The sequence below is a fragment of the Thermobia domestica genome, chromosome 3 (assembly GCF_964235325.1).
Source record: "Thermobia domestica chromosome 3, izTheDome1.hap1.1, whole genome shotgun sequence".
NCBI classification, from domain to species: domain Eukaryota; kingdom Metazoa; phylum Arthropoda; class Insecta; order Zygentoma; family Lepismatidae; genus Thermobia; species Thermobia domestica.
Genome location: NC_137456.1, coordinates 305382267 through 305398189, shown reverse-complemented (window position 1 = coordinate 305398189; position 15923 = coordinate 305382267). Strand labels below are relative to the sequence as shown.

The window sequence follows — 15923 nt, the reverse complement described above, 5'->3', positions numbered from 1 at the left end:
AAGAATCTACTTCTCGCTATGTGTTTCTGTTTTCGCTCTATGACGATCAACGTTGAAACCGATGGTTAACTGGTTCTTTAGACGCTGAATCCATTACAAGAATCTACTTCTCGCTATGTGTTTCTGTTTTCGCTCTATGACGATCAACGCTGAAATCGATGGTTAACCGGTTCTTTAGACGCTGAATCCATTACAAGAATCTACTTCTCGCTATGTGTTTCTGTTTTCGCTCTATGACGATCAACGTTGAAACCGATGGTTAACTGGTTCTTTAGACGCTGAATCCATTACAAGAATCTACTTCTCGCTATGTGTTTCTGTTTTCGCTCTATGACGATCAACGCTGAAATCGATGGTTAACCGGTTCTTTAGACGCTGAATCCATTACAAGAATCTACTTCTCGCTATGTGTTTCTGTTTTCGCTCTATGACGATCAACGTTGAAACCGATGGTTAACTGGTTCTTTAGACGCTGAATCCATTACAAGAATCTACTTCTCGCTATGTGTTTCTGTTCTCGCTCTATGACGATCAACGTTGAAACCGATGGTTAACCGGTTCTTTAGACGCTGAATCCATTACAAGAATCTACTTCTCGCTATGTGTTTCTGTTTTCGCTCTATGACGATCAACGTTGAAACCGATGGTTAACTGGTTCTTTAGACGCTGAATCCATTACAAGAATCTACTTCTCGCTATGTGTTTCTGTTTTCGCTCTATGACGATCAACGCTGAAATCGATGGTTAACCGGTTCTTTAGACGCTGAATCCATTACAAGAATCTACTTGTCGCTATGTGTTTCTGTTTTCGCTCTATGACGATCAACGTTGAAACCGATGGTTAACTGGTTCTTTAGACGCTGAATCCATTACAAGAATCTACTTCTCGCTATGTGTTTCTGTTTTCGCTCTATGACGATCAACGCTGAAATCGATGGTTAACCGGTTCTTTAGACGCTGAATCCATTACAAGAATCTACTTGTCGCTATGTGTTTCTGTTTTCGCTCTATGACGATCAACGTTGAAACCGATGGTTAACCGGTTCTTTAGACGCTGAATCCATTACAAGAATCTACTTCTCGCTATGTGTTTCTGTTTTCGCTCTATGACGATCAACGTTGAAACCGATGGTTAACCGGTTCTTTAGACGCTGAATCCATTACAAGAATCTACTTCTCGCTATGTGTTTCTGTTTTCGCTCTATGACGATCAACGTTGAAACCGATGGTTAACCGGTTCTTTAGACGCTGAATCCATTACAAGAATCTACTTCTCGCTATGTGTTTCTGTTTTCGCTCTATGACGATCAACGTTGAAACCGATGGTTAACTGGTTCTTTAGACGCTGAATCCATTACAAGAATCTACTTCTCGCTATGTGTTTCTGTTTTCGCTCTATGACGATCAACGCTGAAATCGATGGTTAGCCGGTTCTTTAGACGCTGAATCCATTACAAGAATCTACTTCTCGCTATGTGTTTCTGTTTTCGCTCTATGACGATCAACGTTGAAACCGATGGTTAACTGGTTCTTTAGACGCTGAATCCATTACAAGAATCTACTTCTCGCTATGTGTTTCTGTTTTCGCTCTATGACGATCAACGTTGAAACCGATGGTTAACCGGTTCTTTAGACGCTGAATCCATTACAAGAATCTACTTCTCGCTATGTGTTTCTGTTTTCGCTCTATGACGATCAACGTTGAAACCGATGGTTAACTGGTTCTTTAGACGCTGAATCCATTACAAGAATCTACTTGTCGCTATGTGTTTCTGTTTTCGCTCTATGACGATCAACGTTGAAACCGATGGTTAACTGGTTCTTTAGACGCTGAATCCATTACAAGAATCTACTTCTCGCTATGTGTTTCTGTTTTCGCTCTATGACGATCAACGTTGAAACCGATGGTTAACCGGTTCTTTAGACGCTGAATCCATTACAAGAATCTACTTCTCGCTATGTGTTTCTGTTTTCGCTCTATGACGATCAACGTTGAAACCGATGGTTAACTGGTTCTTTAGACGCTGAATCCATTACAAGAATCTACTTGTCGCTATGTGTTTCTGTTTTCGCTCTATGACGATCAACGTTGAAACCGATGGTTAACTGGTTCTTTAGACGCTGAATCCATTACAAGAATCTACTTGTCGCTATGTGTTTCTGTTTTCGCTCTATGACCATCAACGTTGAAACCGATGGTTAACCGGTTCTTTAGACGCTGAATCCATTACAAGAATCTACTTGTCGCTATGTATTCTGTTTTCGCTCTATGACGATCAACGCTGAAACCGATGGTTAACCGGTTGTGGAGACCTGTCAGGTGAGCGTGATGTGGAAGTGATGTTGTGACTATGAGATTTTATTTACTCTTACAGAAATGTAATCTCAATTGATAGCTTATGCAAGTAGATAGGCCTATGTAATGATTATAAACATTTTCTCATCCAGTATCAAACAAACGTTTATTCATTGTACTTTTTCCAAGTAAGTAGTCCGAGCGATGTAACAAGATGAAAGTGATAAACTTTTCAATAGTTTTCTCAATAATCCGATCAAGTTTATAGGTAGATTTGTCCTGATTTCTTCCAAAAACCTAGTTGTGGAACTTTTATTCCTATTAGCGTTACATTGTAGATGGCTACTATTGGGCAAACTACAGCCCGCGGGCGAAGTCCAACCTCTTGAAAGTTTCTGTGCGGCTCACGACTTGATTCCTAATAATGCAAATGAAAAGAATAGGGTTCCTTGAAAAGAGCTGTATTAGAAACATATTGACAGACGAACATTCTGAGAATTACTTCATTCCAGTTTGAACCGAACTACATTATGAGAAACATCAATCGTTAACAGGGGTTTAGTATTACAAGAATTTTGTTATATGTACCACTGTTGCTTTCAATACATTATATTGACCCGCCTGAAGTGTTTACTATTTTCTTTGGCTCTCTCCTAAAATAAAAGTTAACCTATCCTTGTGCTAGAGATACTCTTGATCACCGTGTAAGGCTTTTTTGTATATTCTGTTATAAATAGCTGCTATATAGGTCCTCAAAGGAGTTGAGTTGATTTTAAGTTTAACGTCCCGTTCAGCAGCTAGGCTATAGGAGACATGGACCTACTGATTAACGTGGAGGAGAACCGATATAATGCTAACACAGCGTTCCCCAACCTTTTTCAACTTGCGACACACTACGGGTGTAACTTGAATTCTCCCGGCACACTCTTAGATATTATTATTATTTGCAAATATAAAATACTATGGTATTTTTTTTTCGGTGATTACTGACTATCTTCTCACAGAGATGAAAGCTCGATCACTAGTTTTCCCCTATGCTAATTCATTATGCTTATTTTTTCTTCTAATTGTATAATAGAAAACAATTGCAATGAAATATAGGACTCAGATTTTTTAAAAATACGCTTTCTTTTTCGAAAACTGTATGCAACCTTTCACTAAGAACGGAGATCACTAAATAACGAACAAACAAACAAATCTCTTGTACTTTTATCTTTACTGTTTTAACCATTATTACTGCAATTATTATACATTATTGCATATTATTGCAATCACACAGCTTGCAATGCATCGAAGTCAAAACACAGCTGTTGAACAAAGTGTTGTTCTATCATTCATGTGCGAATGAGTGTTCTACGAACATTCACTTGACGCGTACCGTACAAGTGCTTCCATTTCTCGGTGTTAGTAACTCAATTGAAACGTAATATAGCAACTAACCGTGGAAATGTGTACGAGCCGAAATACTGTCTGCTACACAGTAATAGATGTAGAATAATATATTACAATTACAGTAATTTTTTTCATGGTAGAAATTCATAGTAATGTGAAATATAAAATATACATTTTTCCTATGTCTTGCAATTTGGTTGCTATAGAATTGATAATTTTGTTTCGATTTTCTCGCGGCACACCAGCGGTCCATTCGCGGCACACCGGTTGGGAAACGCTGTGCTAACAGATAAACAGGTTATCAAACCAATTGTTCCACTTTTATTAATACATAAATAGGTTGTCAAACAAGTTTTTCAATTTTACTAATACATAAATAGGTTGTTAAATCAGTTGTTCCACTTTTACTAACTCACAAATAAGTTGTCAAACCAGTTGTTCCACTTGTGTTGTCCAATCCCTTTATATACTTATAACAGCATCATAGAGATTATACTAAACATATTACATTAGTCTACCCGATAGAAACGTGATACGAGAATAAACGAGTTCCATTTCACATTGTTAAACCATCCTAGATTTCCTTCCTATATCAGTGCACTATTCAAACCGGAAGAACTAAATATAACATTTCCGGTTTTCAATAAAGGGATAGTGGCAGAGATGAAATCTGTTTTGGGGACGCTGAATCAACACTTAAAAATTATCTCTCAGTTTTCCTTAGTGTTTGATCTATGGAGATTCAACACTAGATCCAGGATTGATAGATCACAACTTCCGTTTCCTATAGATAGATAAGAATATTGTTTTGATAACTCAATCGACAGATGGATGAACGGTCAAAGGCTCATATATTTTCATTGCATAGTTCGTAAGAATAAAAATATGTAATAATAATAATAATAATAATAATAATAATAATAATAATAATAATAATAATAATTCTTTCAAGAAGCAATTTATGATATTGGACCTTTTACCTTTAATTCAAGACGAAATGTTGTGAATAGACAGAGTAACTTAAACAAGTACTTGTCGCACGCAAAGGTGTCCAAACTCATGAGGTCGGCGCTCACGAGTTCGGAACTCACGCTCACTCGACCTCAACCTCACGAAGTGAGCGTGAGGTCAGACTGGTGATGTGAGCATGAGGTCAGGCTGGCAATGTGAGTGTGAGGTTGAGTGAGCATGAGGTCGGACTGGTGGTGTGAGCGTGAGGTTGTGTGAGTGTGAGGTCAGACCGGTGAGTAAGCGTGAAGTCGAAATGAGTTTGTGAGCGTGAGGTTGAGTGAGGTTAGGTCAAAGTGGTCACCTCTGGTCACACGTATGCCATGTAAAGGACTTTAGTTTGTATGGTGTGATATCTTCTCAATTAATATTGAAACCAGAAATGGTATATGGTATTAGATTTATATACCACTTCCGGTTTTAGTAGAGAGATTAGGGTAGACATGGAATATATCCTTGAGATGCTAAATTGGCTGCAGAAAACCAGTTTTTCTCATCTATTACCATCTTTACTCTATAGCGATCAACTTTATAAACCGAAGATATATATATACTTATTTTCAAAGTTCCTGACACTTCCGGTTTGCATAGAAAAGATAGTACATATTCTTAGAACGCTAAATTGATTCTTTAAAAAAGCGGCTTCTCGATATCTTTTTGCTCATTTTTGCTCTACGTAGATCGAAATTGAAACCGGAAGTTGTAGTGGATATCACTTCCGGTTTTAGTAGTGTGCCAAGGATGGAAAGAAAATCGAGGTGCTTAATCAATTGCAAGGAAACCACTTCGGACTATTTGTTACCGTTTTTGCTTTATAGTGGTCAATCTTAAAAGGCAGAAGTGTTTTATGTCTACCACTTCCGGTTTGATTTTGATTCCTAACTTGTGATCGTAGCCAAAATTGATTGTTGTCCATCAAAATAATAGTTGAGGTTTGTTTTTGTCTTCTGTACGGACAAACAGACTAATTACGTATCTAAAGTAGTTTTGCTAAACCACAATCCTTACAAAAAGTCTTCGGGGAAGAAATTTTGAGTGTCGGGAGGAAGAAGTCTCTTCTAGACCCATTTATATTGTTTGAGATTATTATTGGTTATGTGAGCACTTGGCGGAACACCCTGTATATTTCATTAAGTGAAGTAAAAGGTTCCGTTCCAATGCAGCCCAGTTCCCTTAACTCCTTCGTTTCGCTTGGCCTTTTCTATCTTTTCCCTTTTCCCTTTTATTTCTTTCTTCCTTTTTACTTTTTTTAATGTTCAGGCTGCGAAACCAGACAGCTTTAGTTTTTCCCATTTTCTTTTTTTTCACTTTTATTTCCGCCTGAGAAGTTCGTGACCTCCCATACTAAACGGCGATGACTTGGATCCAATCCAACGTGATCGACTCACCACACGCACAGCACAGCATAGCACATAGCTTAGTTACCTACTCGCTTTCGTTTCCGTCATCATTCATACGGTGTCCGCCTGTGACACTTCTTTTATTTATTTTTCATTTTGCCTTCTCAGTGTTTCACACATAAATAGAGGATGGCTGAAATTGAGCATAAATGAGAAAGATATTCATGTTGCAAATTAGAAAAAAAAAAAAGAAGTGACAAAGGTTCAGACTAACCAAATCAAAATGGATTCTCTGTGACGTCACAGATTCGTGCTCCTATTCTAAGTAAATCACATGGAATGTTCAAAGAGCAGATATTAAATTTGACCTTGATAAGGGCAGTAATGACATAAGAAACCAAGAACATGGATGACGTAATTTACTCATTTCCACCTGGACCCTCTGTGACATGACAGTTCATTGCTCCCACTCTCAGTAAACCACACAGAGAGAAGAAGGAGTATACAGAAATCCTGTCATTGATGAAAGAAACAGAAGTAATAGGCAAGGAAGAACATCGATGACGTAGTCGGTGGTTTTGCTGGTATGCTGCTTGTGGATCCATGACTACTCGTACACTGCCAAGACACTTTGTCCTTTCGCCAACCTCATTCCTTTCACTTCTTTGCTCTTATCAGCTCTCTCTGTCGTTACTCTGATCACAGAAGTATGCTCAATACGTCATGCAATGGCCAGTTCGAAATTACTTTTTAAGCAACAAAATTCTTGCATCTCTTTTGCTAGGTGATCTACAGTATTTTGATCATCACTCTTATCTTTTTAAAATACAGTGTTTTTAATAAAGGTTTTCATTTCTGTCTTTGATACGGTGTTCATATGATTGTCCAAGCTAAATAAATATATAAAATAGAACATGATCAATAATTACTACAGAATAAAGGATATAGATGTGATTTAAAAGAATGATGTACAACGCAAAAGAAAAAATTACTAAGGGGATTGATTTCTAATCGGAGTTTGTGGTTTTCTTTCAGTCTTGATGTGTAAAGATGGAGGTTATTTCTGGGTCAATGGGATATTCCACTGGAGAAAGGGTTACAACTTGGGATGAAGAAAAGATCAAACTGGAGAACGAAAGGGAAACTCTCAGATACGAAAGGAATACGTACTCGGAATGAAAGGATTGAAAAGAATCGATCATGGGAAGGAAGGAAACTTCCAGTTACTAACCAGAATGAAAACAGAAAAACAGCCATTTCCTTTCGACACAGTGGTGTAGGCACACCAGGGCTCCTAAAGCAGCTTAAGCCCCCTCTGTAGTCCCATTTTTCCGTTTCTGTCCACTTTCTTCAATCTATCATTACTTCCATTTATTGTTCATTTTCTTGACGTTTTTCATCTTATTGTGGGACGTTAAGTTTCATTTATTACTTCGTGTTTTGTGAGGGAACTGAAAGAAAAAAGAAAGAAAAACAACCTGTACAAGGAACAAATAAAAAATTTCCACATAAGTGTCTATTTCAGTTTAGTTTGGTTATAAAGGATGTCTCATACTAAACGCAATTTTTGAAATGTTCACCATTTCTGTTCTAGGGGGAAAAAAGGGAAAGGAAATCCTTAAGTTTTACGTCTCACACTTATGCCGGCTAAGCTAAAGGAGACGGTGATGATGAGAAATGAATGAAATGGTGGAATGAAGAAAGTGGGAGGAAAGGGGATAACCCCGAGAAACCCACCCATACGGTGTTTGTCCACCACAAAGCTCACCTGGCGTGAGCTGGGACTGAACCAAGGATCCCATGCACCAGAGTTGGATGCTCTATCACTGAGCCTTCTGTTCTAGTAGTTGGCAACACTGAACATTACACAAGTTTTGTCTGTTGTCCTTGTGATAGTAGTCACAGATCATCTGTTTTTTACTGTACGGGTAGGAACTGAATGGATTTGTTACGAGAGAGTTTCCCTGGTCGAGTGATTTCTTGCAATGGTGACATGAATTGGCCAACCAGATCTTCTGATTTAACATCTTTCTGTGGGGGTATTTGAAATCTCATGTGTACACCATCCAACCACGATCACTTCCAGAACTTAAGGCCGAGATTCAGATTCTAATTTGAAAACTAGAAGTTCGCCTATGCCGAAAGGTTATGAGAAATATCATCGAAAGATCGAGAGTGTGCCTGCAAAGTCGTGGAGGGCATTTGAGAGATATCACATTTCATGCATAATCACAGGTTGCGTACACTGCAAAAATTTGTAAATATAAACTATGTAAACTACTTAATTTCATCATTAAATTTCTATGTTATTTATACACTCAAAAGATGCGTTTTTTATGGAACACCCTGTAAATTACTAACAATTAAACTGAATACTAAAGAAGCATTCAACAAGAAAAGATCGCTCTTAACTAGCAGGCTCAATGCTGGACTTAAGAAGAAGCTGGTCAAGTGCTATATATGGAGCATTGGACTGTATGTTTCAGAGACTTGGGCATTACGGAAGTTAGAGAAGAAATATTTAGAGAGCTTCGAAATGTGATGTTGGAGGAAGATGGAGAAGATAAAATAGGCAGAGAGAGAGCAACAAACGAAGATGTTTTAAAACGGATAGGAGAGAAGAGGACACTTCTAGCCACCATTCTTCGTAGAAAGGCCAACTGGATTGGACACACCTTGCGAAGAAATTGTCTTCTTCACACCGCCAAAGAAGGAAAGATGAAAGGGAAGCGACGAATAGGAAGAAGAAAAACACAGTTGATCGATGATTTGAAAGATAGAAAATATTTGGAGTTAAAAGACGAAGCTGAAGATCGAGAAAAGTGGAAGAAATCTAAAATTGAAGAAGAAAAATCCTCATTAGTCCCAGGACCTGCCGAAAGGCAGAATACTTAATAATAGTAATAATAATAATAATAATAATAATAAGCTGAATACTAGGGACTAACCTGATATACGTCCGCAAAATTCTTCCTTATCAACAGAGAAAGGCACCTAATTTTCGATATATATATATATATATATATATATATATATATATATATATATATATATATATATATATATATATATATATATATATATATATATATATATATATATATATATATATATATATATATATATGAGCCCTCCCTATGATGGTTTTTCTTGCTACGCCACTGTCTGGATGGACACACAACAGTTTTTGTTGGTCCGAAAGGTCAACGGCCATAGGGTACTATTTATTGACTGCAATGTCATGTAGCAGAAGCATACTTCCGGCAGTCGTGTTGCTCTAGCGCGATACATACAAACGTTTATTTGCTTATTTAGTGTCTTGCAAATTTGCTTCGTGATATATGGGATGACAACTTGATGGCGCACGAAAGCATTGCCGTATACATAAACAAAACGCCCAACACTTGCCTTAATGAAGATTACCGTAATGATTTTCATTATTTCTATGCGGAGTTGGTCGTTAGTTACACTTTCATCGTAATTTCTTTACATTATGTTTCACTACAGAAACTAACACGTTTTTCACATACTTACAAAATGCACAAACAGCTACCGTACCGTAAAAAAGATAATAATAATAATAAATACGTTTCACGGTTATGTATTGTAGGCTAATGGGTACTGATGAATTATTATGAATGAAAAGATGTAAAATGATAATGTGGGAGGAAATGAAGACCCCCTAAAAGCCCACGGACCACAGTTCACTTCGAAGTTCTCGAATAGAAGTAAACATTCTGCTAGTTTTTTTAAAAGAAACTCTTTTCTGACTGTAGTGTCTCTTTCTTGCACTTTTCTTGACCACCAGACTTGAGACGGACGCGTGGAGGCTCGGTAGAGCGCTTTTACCTCTAGTGCGTGGGTTCCTCGGTTCGATCCCCACCCAAGTAATTTTGTGGCGGACAATATCGTGTCCGTAGGTTTTGTTAGGGTACTCTCGTTTCCTCCTACATTCACATTCCACCGAATATTTCATCATCATTCACTTGCCTTAAGGTTAGTGTAAAGGGACAAGTTTTGCCGATAGATGTCAGTACAGTCTTCGTATCTCTCCCATGTATTTTTTACCTTTCACGAAAATTTACAATTTCTTTTATAAATTTCAACCTACAGACTTCAATTTTTCAAAGAAGGAACTTCATAACCTATGAAAGGGAACAATCCGTGCCGATTTTTTATTTAGAATTTTCTTCACTGTTGAAACAGTTCCATTGGTCAAGATTTGGATATCCATTTCAACAATCAAGCTATTTCAACAATGAAGAAAATTCTAAATAAAAACTCGGCATGGAGTATTGACGTTCCTTTTCTAAAAATTTGAAGTCGGGAAGTCGGGGTAGGTTGAAATTTGTAAAAGAAATTGTGAATTTTCGTGAAAGGTAAAAAATACATGGGAGAGATATGAAGACTGTAGCGACATCTATCGGCAAAACTTGTCTCTTTAAAATAACCTTAATCATCCGTCTCCCTTAGCCTAAAACAGGCATAATCGTGGGACGTTAAACTGGAAGGTATTTTTTAATAGGGACGCGAATAGAGAAAATTAGAGGAAAGTTAAATAAACGCCCTGCGGCTCAATCATGAATCAACGTGCCCCCATGTACCAACCGTAACAAACATGGATGAACTCAGATTATTTGTACCGGGGGGGGGGGTCAATACAGAGGATGTGAAAAGAGCACTCTGAAAATATTGGTAATTGATGTTGAATATTATCGGCGATATGCCTCGAGGGAAATTACTTAGTTCCGGGAGGAATTCCGCCCTCCTCCCGAGCCTCCCCTTGAATTCATCACTGTTAGTAAAGACGGTAAACATAGTAATGTCGTAAAAGCTCATAATCGGGAAATATTGGGTTTGTTTTTCTGCGTCAATCCATTTGTTTTACTTTTTCATTTTAGAAAAAAAACATGGGAAATGCTACGAAGAATAAACTGTATTGTATATAATTGAATGAAGTTTAACTCCCCTATTCAACACTGAGGCTATATAATGTGTAACTTACTGCTTAAGTGTCTTCACTACAGCGAAATTAAACTACCTCTAATTTTATAGTTTTTTCCGTAATATCTTCAAAGCAAATAAAAATATTCGAAAAGCAGAAACGTAGTGAACTATACAATTCGATTTTCCATGTGATACCTTTACCACAATTCACTTATCTGCTTTTGGTATGCCGCTATTTACAGAACCCGCAAAAAAATGCTAAATCTATCTACAGTTGCAAATCGAAAGCAGATAGATGAGTTGTGATAACGGTAGCACATGGAAAATCGTATTGTCTAGTTCACTACGTTTCTGGTTTTCGAATATTTTTATTTCCTTTGAAAATATTACAGAAACACTCTAAAATTAGCGGTAGTTTAATTTCGCTGTAGTGAAGACCCTTCAAGATTAAGGTACTCGAACAACTACTCGGGTATATAGTCGGAACAAAAACTCCTACCGAGAATCGAACCATGGACTCGTTAATAATCCATTTGGCCACGAAGAAAAGTGCAATACGGGATATATATTTGCATTTGCAACAACGAATCAAATATATACATAGTGTTTCTAAACAACACCGACAACGTTTGGGAGGTTATTCCTGACACCAAGATAAGACAAAAAGTATAGACCAACCTGGGTGCACAAATGCTTCCTTCGGAGTTACGCGCTGCCGAAAATATGAAAAAATGAACTTTAAAGGTCCATAGCTGCAAAACTATGGAACCTACCGTAGTCGGCTCAAATGAAAATGAAATGAAATCTTTAAATTTTACATCCCACGGTTATGCCGGTTAGGCTAAAGGAGACGGTGATAATGAGAGATGAGTGAAATGGTGGAATGAAGAAAGTGGGAGGAATCGGGAGAACCCCGAGAAAACCCACGAGCACGGTGTTTGTCCACCACAAAGTCCACACGGCGCGAGCTGGGATCGAACCAGGGACCCTAAGTACCGGAGGTGAACGCTCTACCACTGAGCCACCGCGCAGTAACGAAGGGATAGGGCGGCCAGTTCTTTCCTCCTTTGGGTAAAAAGGTCTATAGCAAACTGGAAATTGAAAGCTGAAATAAAGGAATAGATGAGGAGTAGTTATAGACTTACTACGTACTAAGTGTGTAATTAAAGGCCCATTACAGATGTTATCACTTGTACGGTACACGCCAATTAATTTTCTTCCGATTTTCTTCAAACTGTCCTCACTGAGGCTCACTTAGTGCCCTTTAGTGGTAACGAGTGACGTTCAACCTTACTTACTACTGTGAGGGGAAAAAATAAAATTGAGATTGAACTGTCTGCAGTATAACATTGACGTTTATCCTGATGTAAGTTGCATTTCTTCTTTCTTCCTTTTTGATGTTCTGCTTTTCCAAACAGAATCATTATCAATTTTCTTTTCAATACCACATCTATCCAACCATTCATCACATTTTTATCTCTTCCCTTGCCGCAAAGAGGTTTGAAACCAAAAAATGAGGTCTGCAGCCATCTTGCTGCAAAAGAGGCCGTACGTAAGCGACCGTAAAAGAATGTGCTTCGTCTCTCTCGCTCGCTCTCGTCTGAGTGTCGAAAACAAGATGATAGCGCGTGAGAGTGATGGAACCAAGATACCCCCGCTTCAACATCGATTTTACTTCTATGACGTCAATAGGCGCCAGGCTGTCTACGGCATACACTCACGCTCCCATACGTAGGAGCACATGCTGGCCCTGCAAGGAGCGTTCTTTTGAGATAAAAGGATTCAGAGACGAAGGGGAGAGGAAGATGTATCCGAACGCCAAAGGAAGACGGTTTTACTTACAATGATTTACAATGACAAGAAGAATGGTAGCTGCGGCCAAGTCTTGGCAAGGAACAAAATCCAGTGTCAATGAGGTTTTCTGTCCTATGCGTAACCTCTCGTACAAAGGCGAAGAACAGGGTGATTCTAAAGTAATTGTCACATTTTTCTAAATATACAGGATGGTTATTATAGTTTAACCAACGCTAAAAGAAAAAATCAAAACACCGTACAGACATTGCTAAGAATATGTGGAAGAGAAATAATCAGTGGCGTATTTAGGGGAGGGCTTTTGGGCTTAAGCCCCCCGAAATCTTACTTACTATAGTAAAGTATATGAAATATCTTGCAGAATTTTCACATTTTCAGGCAAAGCCCCCCCCCCTTCCGAAACAAAATCGCAAATACGCCACTGGAAATAATGAACAAGCTAATTCAGCTAAAAACTTTTTAATGTTTGTTGACACATCTTACAATGTATAGGCTACATCGTGATAGGTTTTTATTTGCCTAACATTCATCAGATTACAAAATACGCCATTGTTTTTTTTTCTGTTTCATCAGATGAACGTTCGAGTGGTACCTTCAAAAATAATAGCCCTATAGAACTTTCTTTTAGTCTCTAGCTCAATGTTATTGGATGGAAATTGGCAGCATTGTACAAATCAATCTAAAAAAAAAAAAAAAAAAAAAAAAAAAAAAACGAAAGAAAAACATAAAACGTTGTTAAAATCTCCTTTTGAATACAAATTCTTTTAACTAATTGTCGGTGAAACAAGACTTCCTGTTTTACCGAAATTGACCGACTGTCCAGGTGTTGGACTTTTGATAGCACTCGGTGAAGCAAACATAAATCTGGTGGTCTTCCCTCTTAATTGAGATTTGTCCAATTTTTTCCTCTTCAATACCACCAGGCGAATACCATTATGCTACTTATATATATATATATATATATATATATATATATATATATATAAGGTCCTGCCCCAGTTCTTTTCTACCCAATTCCTATTGAATTGTTCAGCAATCCCAGTTTAAATATGCTTCTCAGCCTGTAGCTAATCGGCGTGACAAACATCTTGGCATTTGAAGGCGGCGCTCCAAGTTCCCTTTAAATGCTGCTAGCAAATGAGAGGCCAGCGGTATTGCCACGTTTACTTTGTACATGTCCATGTCTATCCCCTGCCACCTGATCGCGCTGTAGTTTGTCTGCTTAGCCATAGCCACACCCCATTACCACTTGGCAACGTCGCGTCAGAGCTTGAGTTTTATTCGTTTAGCTGAAATGCCAAGGTGTTTGCCACAGGCTTTAGTTGTTTATAACAGAAATCAGTGTTTCACAACCTGAAGGACGTGAAGACTGAGCAACGGGCCAGAAGCCACTGACAGAAATAAACTGTTAAATTATGAAGAGGCATCACGTGTAATGGTTATTCACAATTTCGGTCAAGCAAAATTCATAGGCATTACATGTTTGACATTTGGTCTTTGTCATAGGGAGGAGAAGGGTGTAAAGTGTGTAGGGTTTACGGAGAGGGTACCAGGAAATCAAAGTTTCGAACGAGAGAAATAAATTAATAAATTACATAAACATGCAAACTGATGTTCTATTGTTTATTTAAAATTTAAAATGCCTTTCCAGTGCCTAGAATATATTAAATTGTGTTATATATGCTTAACACAAGGTCCAAATAATAATAATAATAATAATAATAATAATAATAATAATAATAATAATAATAATAATAATAATAATAATAATACCCTGAAGGCACTGTGGCTCGGTGGCAGGGTGTTTATGTCTGGTACAAGTGTCCCTCATTCGATCCCAGGTCGTGTGGATTTTTGGTAGGCGTCATCGTTGGTTTTCTTGGGTTTCTCCCATTTCCTCCTGCATTCTGATTCTGCCACATTTGGTATGATCCTTCACTTTCATTACCTGTGCGTCTTCTTTACCCTAAAGGACATGGCCATTGCACGTGAGAAAAGAAAAACGCTCTTCACCGCTTTCCCTAAAGAAAAAAAAAATGCAAATGATGACCATTTCTTATAGCTATGAGATACCTCATAAGTACTTACTGCCACATGTATGGGGGTACGGGGGCTCAGTGATTGAGCACATACCTCTCGTGCATGCGGTCCCTTTTTCGATCTCCGGCCAATAAGTTTGTGGTGGAAAACTCCGTTTCCTCCCACACTCCCATTCCACCAATTCTTCCATCATCATTTAATTACCTTAATCATCCGTCTCTTTTCGCCTAAAGAACATAATCGTGAGACGTTAAACTTAAGATTTAATATAATTTTTGTTTTATTTTTGTCACATGTAATATGTTCTCGTAATCATTCCGCTTTAATGAAATGTTTAATAATTATTTTTCTCTTTCATTTCCAGGTAAGAAATTCCTCTTCCCTTAAAAGGATAATAGTTATACATCAGTATGGTGTTGTTAAGAGTAAGTAAAACTATTATTATAAAACTAGTATACTATTAAAACTCGTAATTACTTTTAGAAGACGGCATAAAGTCCTTCAAACTCAGCTTTGATACACGAAAATAGAGTATGTCAGTATGTCAGGTGAAACAGATATACAGGGTGTTTCAAAACGTTTCGTGCACCGACAGCGTTTGGGAGATGATTCCTGACACCAAGATAAGACAAAAAGTATAGACCAACTTGGGTGCACAAATGCTTCCTTTCGGAGTTATAGGCTGCCGTAAACATGAAAAAATGAATTTTATAGGTCCATAGCTCAAAAACAGTGGCACTTACCGTAGTCGGGTCAAGACTTCACTTAGGAACTAATAGGTACCCTATCCAAAAATCCATGTTTCAGAATCCTGTGATAATCCCGCAACTTTTTTTTTTAAAGGTAGTTGGTGAGTAGTTCAAAATATCCCGTAGCCGAACTCCCTCTACAGAAATTGTTACCCTGAGTACCTTAGGATTCTGAAATATGTATTTTTGGATAGGGTACGTATTAGTTCCTAAGTGAAGTCTTGACCCGACTACGGTAGTTCCCATACAGGATGGCCCCAAAGCGGGTACACAGTCCCGTACTGATCAGCTCACTGCATTTTATATAATTTCTTATTGTTATCCATAATATCTTTATCA

The 15923-nt window shown here is 37.9% G+C and overlaps 1 protein-coding gene across 9 annotated transcripts in view; it reads left to right on the top strand.

The window, feature by feature from the left end:
- OtopLa (proton channel otopetrin-like a) overlaps positions 1 to 15923 on the top strand; it is a 598778-nt gene that overhangs the window by 169479 nt on the left and 413376 nt on the right. The gene's annotated exons all lie outside the window — the stretch shown is intronic.